General features: G+C 49.7%; 1 protein-coding gene across 1 annotated transcript in view; it reads right to left on the reverse strand.

The window, feature by feature from the left end:
• The window catches only part of NDP (norrin cystine knot growth factor NDP), a 29,989-nt gene extending 24,193 nt beyond the window's left edge, over positions 1-5,796 (reverse strand). Inside the window, exon 1 of the mRNA XM_035002757.1 lies at positions 5,702-5,796. The gene's annotated coding sequence lies outside the window, so the exon portion shown is untranslated. The remainder of the gene's footprint in view (positions 1-5,701) is intronic.
• Positions 5,797-6,000: the final 204 nt, after the last annotated feature.

Raw genomic sequence — 6,000 nt, forward strand, 5'->3', positions numbered from 1 at the left:
TATTCCCTATTGATGGCAGGATGGAAGGGGACTCCCTGTTTAGGGCTATTGTTGGTTTGCGACACTGCAGAAAGGTCATCCCCTGAGCATTTTCTGACAGCTCATCAACTTTCTTGAATGTATTAACCTGTTGCCCTTTCATTTTTAAAGGATATTGCAATTGGTTGGACCACAGCTTAAAAGGAGAAGTTGGGATTGAGCCAGGCCTTGGAAGAGAGAAAACTGTCTGAAAAATTCTTAGCTTTTGGTAGGAAAAAAAAAGAAAGAAGAAAGAAAGAAAGAAAGAAGAAAGAAAGAAAGAAAGAAAGAAAGAAAGAAAGAAAGAAAGAAAGAAAGAAAGAAAGAAAGAAAGAAAGAAAAACCTATATCGACGGCAAATCTTACAGAACCAAGTTTAAAGCTACTAGTCAACGTTCAAGTGCAGATTTTGACACGGGGGTGAAAAGGACCCCCGATTGGATGAATTCCTGATTATAAGCACTGGGGCTATATTGTCGACTGAAGTTACCCATTCTTTGAATTGTCTGAGTCAGCACTCCCTGGAACAAGAAAGTAGTTGTTCCAGACCATGAAACCCATGCAGGGTGTTGCGTCCTGACTATTGAGAATGGGTCCAGGGGGTGTGACTCGCAGCCGTGTGGGCTCAGCCGTCAGACTCTGAGACCCTCTGATGGAGGGGACAGTGAGCGCCCACGGCCGCAAGCACACTGTCGCCAGACCCGCGGGAGGAAAGCTTTGCGGAGGTGAGGGCCCTGGCGGCGGGGAGAACGCCATCCGCACAGTCTCCCTCGAAACCTCGAATGTGTGCGTGTGTGAACGCGCAGCACGCAAACCTGCACGGCCGGGCCAGCGCCCCCTTCTCTACCAGCGTCTCCCGCCCCCGCTGCGCACACACCCGCCGTTGCGCAAGGATTCTCCGCCCTTGGCATTCTGCGGGCATCAGGCACACAAGTTGGTGGCTGCTGACCCGACGGGTGAGGAGCGGGTACTACCGGCTGGAACGGTGCCACTGGGTGCCAGGGGCAGACAGGAAAATCAGAATGCTCTTAATGTCCTCCCAAAGAAAACCTTTGATGGACAAAAGAGTGGTTGTATTTTTACCCTCTCCCTTCATGCTGCCAGGCGTCTTTAAATAGATCCTCTAGCCCAGGGACTTGTATGGAATAATTCATATTAAAACCCAAGAAGTGGCAGAGGAGGGGAGTTGGTTCTTTCTTTTCTTTCTTTCCTTTCTCCGCTCTCGCCCCCCCCCCCCCCCACCCCCGTCAAGCGAACAGGAAAAGACTCATTTTAATCCAACTGTGTTAAATTTCTCCTTCTGGGTCTTTTAATGAACTTTAGCTAATTCGGAAAAGACGATGAAAACCCCCAGGAAAAGAAAGAGAATAGGAAGCGGCATTGTAGGGTCGCTCTCTGATACCTTTTGGTCCCAAGGACCTGAGCAGCATCTTTTAAGGATGCTGCACAGAGGGGGTGACACAAGGCTCTTAAATGGGAAGGTCTAATTGAGAAGTCCAGTGCCTTCCATTTGCAACTTGTAAGCCAATCGGCTGTTCTGCTGTTGAGAGAAAGAAAAAAAGGGAAGAAAAAGTCCCCCCCCAGCTCCCTGGCCCCATGCATTTGTAGTTCAGCTCCGGCTAGGATCCGTTTCTCTCAGGTCCCTCTCCCCAAATGGGTTTCCAAAAGACATTCAGGCCCGGGCTAGCCGAATTCAAAACCCTGTCTGTCCTTCTTTTTCCTTGGGAAGGGAAGGATGTGGGCAGGACGGAGCAGGGCCTGAGGATCCGGGGAGCTTTGATGCAAGCCACTTGTCTCTCCCCCTGAAACAGAGAATCACCACATTTCTCTTAATGTAGGCCGAAGGGCACCCAGGCATTCCCAGAGCTCCGCTACCCCCCAGCCCTGCGCCGGAGACGTGCGGGTCACTGTGATGGTATGCTCTCGTCCCTGCCAACCCGGGTCACCCCAACCCTGCCCTGAAGGGCAGCCGAGCCATGTGGTTGCTCCTCTCTGCGAGTGGGTTCAGGCTCAGGGCTCCAGAAAGCCCCCCGATCCTCTCGGCCCGGCAGAGCCGCTGCCAAGAATGACATCCTGAGAATACTATGAAGATGGGGAGACCTCACGGGCCACTCTCCCCGGATGGAGAGCGGGACCCAGGCTGTCTGGAAAACAGGCAGAGCAAAGAGCAAGCTCACAATGGAAGGAGCTCAGGCGCAGGGAAAAGGGGGCGGGGTGGGAGTGGTGGAGAGCCAAAGAAAATAAAAGCCACATGCCACCCAGGAAGATTCCAGGGCAGGCGGGAAGGAGGTGGCGGAGGAAGGACTTGCAGGGAGCCCGTACCCAGACATGGCACTGCCAGTCTCGCTAGATTCTTTTCTGAATTAGATTATGCGAAAGAAAGCGGGGAGATATATAGCCTCCCAGCTGTTCAAAGGCTTACAACCTTGCTTTTATTGTCCGGGTAAGTTGGTGAGGTGGGGCATCAGAGGGATTCCAAACATACCACCCCAGAGAAATGTTAATATGTTCCCCAGTGTCATACACGAAGAGGAAATGACAGCTGATCACAGCCAGGGCCCGCCACAGCAATCTGGGCCCTGGAGCTCACCCACCCTCACTTGGCCCAGCTACCCGCCTCTGCTCTAGGCTCTAGGACTTTCTGTCCATCCACCTGCTTCCCCATCCCTTCTGCCCCTACTGGCCTGACTGGGTGGGGGGTGGGGGGAGCGTGCTGGACAAAATAGCAGGAGCTGACGTTCATGGGAAGAGGTGAGGTCAAGGCTCACGGCCAAGAAGCTGAGGCTGGCTAGGGTGAGTCAGGCACCCCAGGGAGTCAGAGGCATTTTAATCCAACCACGGGGGATAACGACCAAATCAAGGACTCTGGTGATGCTGTCTTCAAGGGTTGTTCCCCCAATGACCTACCCAAGCCAGAAAACACAAGACTGCATTATTTGAAAACAACACTGTGTGGCTCCGATGGGGACCTGGGTTTGGGGAACGACTTCCGGCAACTTCTTCCCAGGGGCCCCTTGAATTTAGGCCAGCCCCAGAGGTCATTGGTCTGGATCCTGGGGGCAGTTCAAGTAAGTGGTGGGGGCCAGTGATAGCATCTTGCTCCGTGCATGTTTCCGATTCAGTGATTCATCGAGTGGCCCTGATGTCAGCTGCTGAGTAGGTGACTCACAGCCTTCCCTGATAGAGACAGCACGTGGTCCTTTCCAAAGTGTGCTCAAGGGAGCAGAGAAAGGATAAACTGCCCTTTTTCCAGGCTTCCTCTACCCAGGCGGGAAAGATCCGGGCCATGTTAGCTGTGAGTGACGCGTACCCAAGATCCGGTGATAAAGGCCTCAGGGGAGTCCCTTCATCATAATGGAAAGAACACCCATTGATAAGCGACAATCATTGCAAGTACATCGGGGGGTCAGCAGATATTTGAAATGGTCCTTTGTAACGGGGAAGTCATTGACCCGTTTAGCCATTGGCAAAGTCCATTTCAGTACCCAAACCTGACTGCAGACAGCATACAGACCAAGAATTAGGCCGTGGGACAATGCCTCGGTCACCTTGGCATCCAGCAGGACTAGCATCATTTCTTAAAAGGGTGATGGAATGAGTAATTAACCAATAGGAATAATAGCGCTTGAATTGTGAGTCCTTAAAGTACAGTAGAAATTGCCGGCCACCATCTGTGGCTAGGATTCTGAGAAACTCACATTTTTCAAGGGCCAGGAAAATACATGAGTTGGAAATTGTTAAATGTATTGAAAAATGATTTATTTTCCCCTTGACAGTGTCATTGGAACTCGAATTAAGATTGAAAACTCCACAGGCATATTTCCATCTGTGGGTGTCAGCTGCTTGGTACCCAGTTGGTCAAGAAGGCCTCCGCCAGTCCTCCCTTTACCTGAACCAAATGTATCTTAAAGCAAATGATGCAAAACTTGTCGTTCTGTGTTCAGACACTCTCATATAATGATCTGAGTAACGGTACCAGAATATTGTTTTGACTCAGCCAACTGCTTTGTTCACAGCAGAAGTTTTTAAAGAAAAAAAAAAAATCACTGCAAAATTGCATAGCAATAGAATCCATAGTATCTTTTCAGGTTTTCTCAAATCATGAATATCCCAGGGTTGTAAATTAACTCATTCAAAAGCTGGATTTTCACTCGACAGTGCCCGCTAGGCTAGTTATTAGAGGAGATCAGCAAAGTTCCCCCATAAACCACGTTCCCACTCCACAATGAAATCTGGTCAATAAGACCCTCAAGCTCACTTTCGGAAGCCAGACAAGTGGGAAGAAAATGGGCAGATATTTGCATTTGGTCTAAAGGCACCCTTGAGTAGCATTCTGCAGGCCCCCCCTCCCCGTATTCAGTTGACACCCCCCAGCCCACACTGCATTTTAAGCGTCTCTACGTTTTCAAACGCACCAGGGATTTAATGTTCTGTGTTGGAGCAATTGGCCGATGCCAACTCCTTGTCATTAAAATACACTAATATTAGAAATGAAGAGACATTTCGCAGCATCCATTTCCGTTACCAATGCCAGTCACAAAAGACAGAAAGTGGGACTCCTGTCTTGCCAAAGAGCTTCCTTTCCTGCACCTGAATCTCAGTGGAGAAGAGAGTCCACTCGTCCAGGCAGGTTTATCTGGGCTCATGAATTACAATGAGCCTCAGTTACAGGGCGTTCTGAGTCATTAACATTCTGTACACAAACTTCCCGTCCCCCAAGAAAGAGTTATGCCCAGGCCTCCTACAGCCCAATTGTTCATTTAGAGAGAGAACTTGCATTCAGGAGCTTGAAAGAACCCCCCACCCCACCCCCGGAATGTTCCTCAGGTGTTTGTAGGAGTCATTCCTACAGGTCCCCGTCCCTGCGCCGGTCGGAGCATCCTTTCTCCGTCACCGCTTGGACAGTGTAGCATCGGGACAAGCTGACTACTAAAAATAACCCTTTGCAATAAGGCCAAGGCAAACAGCACGCATTTCCTCGGACTTTTTGCCCAATCAAAATCCTATAGTAAACCCATCCTCCTCTCTCCCCAGTGCTCCTGACTGCATCTATGGAAGCAAAGTCCTTGCACGTTGGGAGGAGAGTGCAAAGGAACAGGATTCCTGCAAAGCGTGACACAGAAAGCTAGAAATAAATGTTGCCTATTGTTTGAAGTCATTCTAAGCACTCCGGCGGAGCCCTGGCAGGAGATCAGCAGCATACAGAAGTAGTAATAAAAGTAAACAGTGCGCTTTTAAACTCGCAGGCTCGCCCGCGTTCATAGTGCCCCCATTGTAACCGGGATGAGGGCAGTGGGGAAGATACTGGGGCTTCAGGAATCCATGTCGTCCAATGCTGCTTCCCAGTCTCCTTTCACCGGGTCAAATAGAAGAGCCATTACAAAGTTACATCGCACTACGCAGAGAGTTTGAAAATAAAATCCCTTTCGGTCAAACCCAAAGGGATTTTCCAGCCTCTCGGTGAGGCTCCCCTGCTCTGTCACAGACTTCAAAGACCCGTTCGGTTCAAAAAAAAAAAAAAAAAACCCACAATGCTAGCATGCTACCGATTAATGCAAATTCAATTAATGCAAATTTAAGTGGTATTTAAAGGTTGTCTCTTTGTCTGAGAGGAGGATGAAATGCTCGGTTTGGAAAGAAGTAATTTCCTAGGCAAGCCGTCAGCGCTTGTTTTCCTGCTTACCTTGGGGGAAACGCAGGGCTCCTTTCTTCTCAGACTTTTCTGAGAGCTAGAAAGAGGTCCTGTTACTTCCAAATGCTTTTGTTCTTCTGTCCCTCTGTCACATGGCTTGCCTTTTATATTTGCAACACACAAAAGTTAGGACTGTTGTTTAAGCGACACAGGGAGAGAGAGAGAGGGAGAGGGAGAGGGAGAGGGAGAGAGAGAGAGAGAGAGAGAATGTCAAATGGAAAAGTGCCATTGCAGTCATATATCAATCAGGCGTGCGGCCGCAGCAGTGCTCTAGCAAATGGGAATGCCAC

This window comes from Mirounga leonina, unplaced genomic scaffold, assembly GCF_011800145.1.
Source record: "Mirounga leonina isolate KUSES-001 unplaced genomic scaffold, KU_Mleo_1.0 Mir_101609, whole genome shotgun sequence".
Taxonomy (NCBI): domain Eukaryota; kingdom Metazoa; phylum Chordata; class Mammalia; order Carnivora; family Phocidae; genus Mirounga; species Mirounga leonina.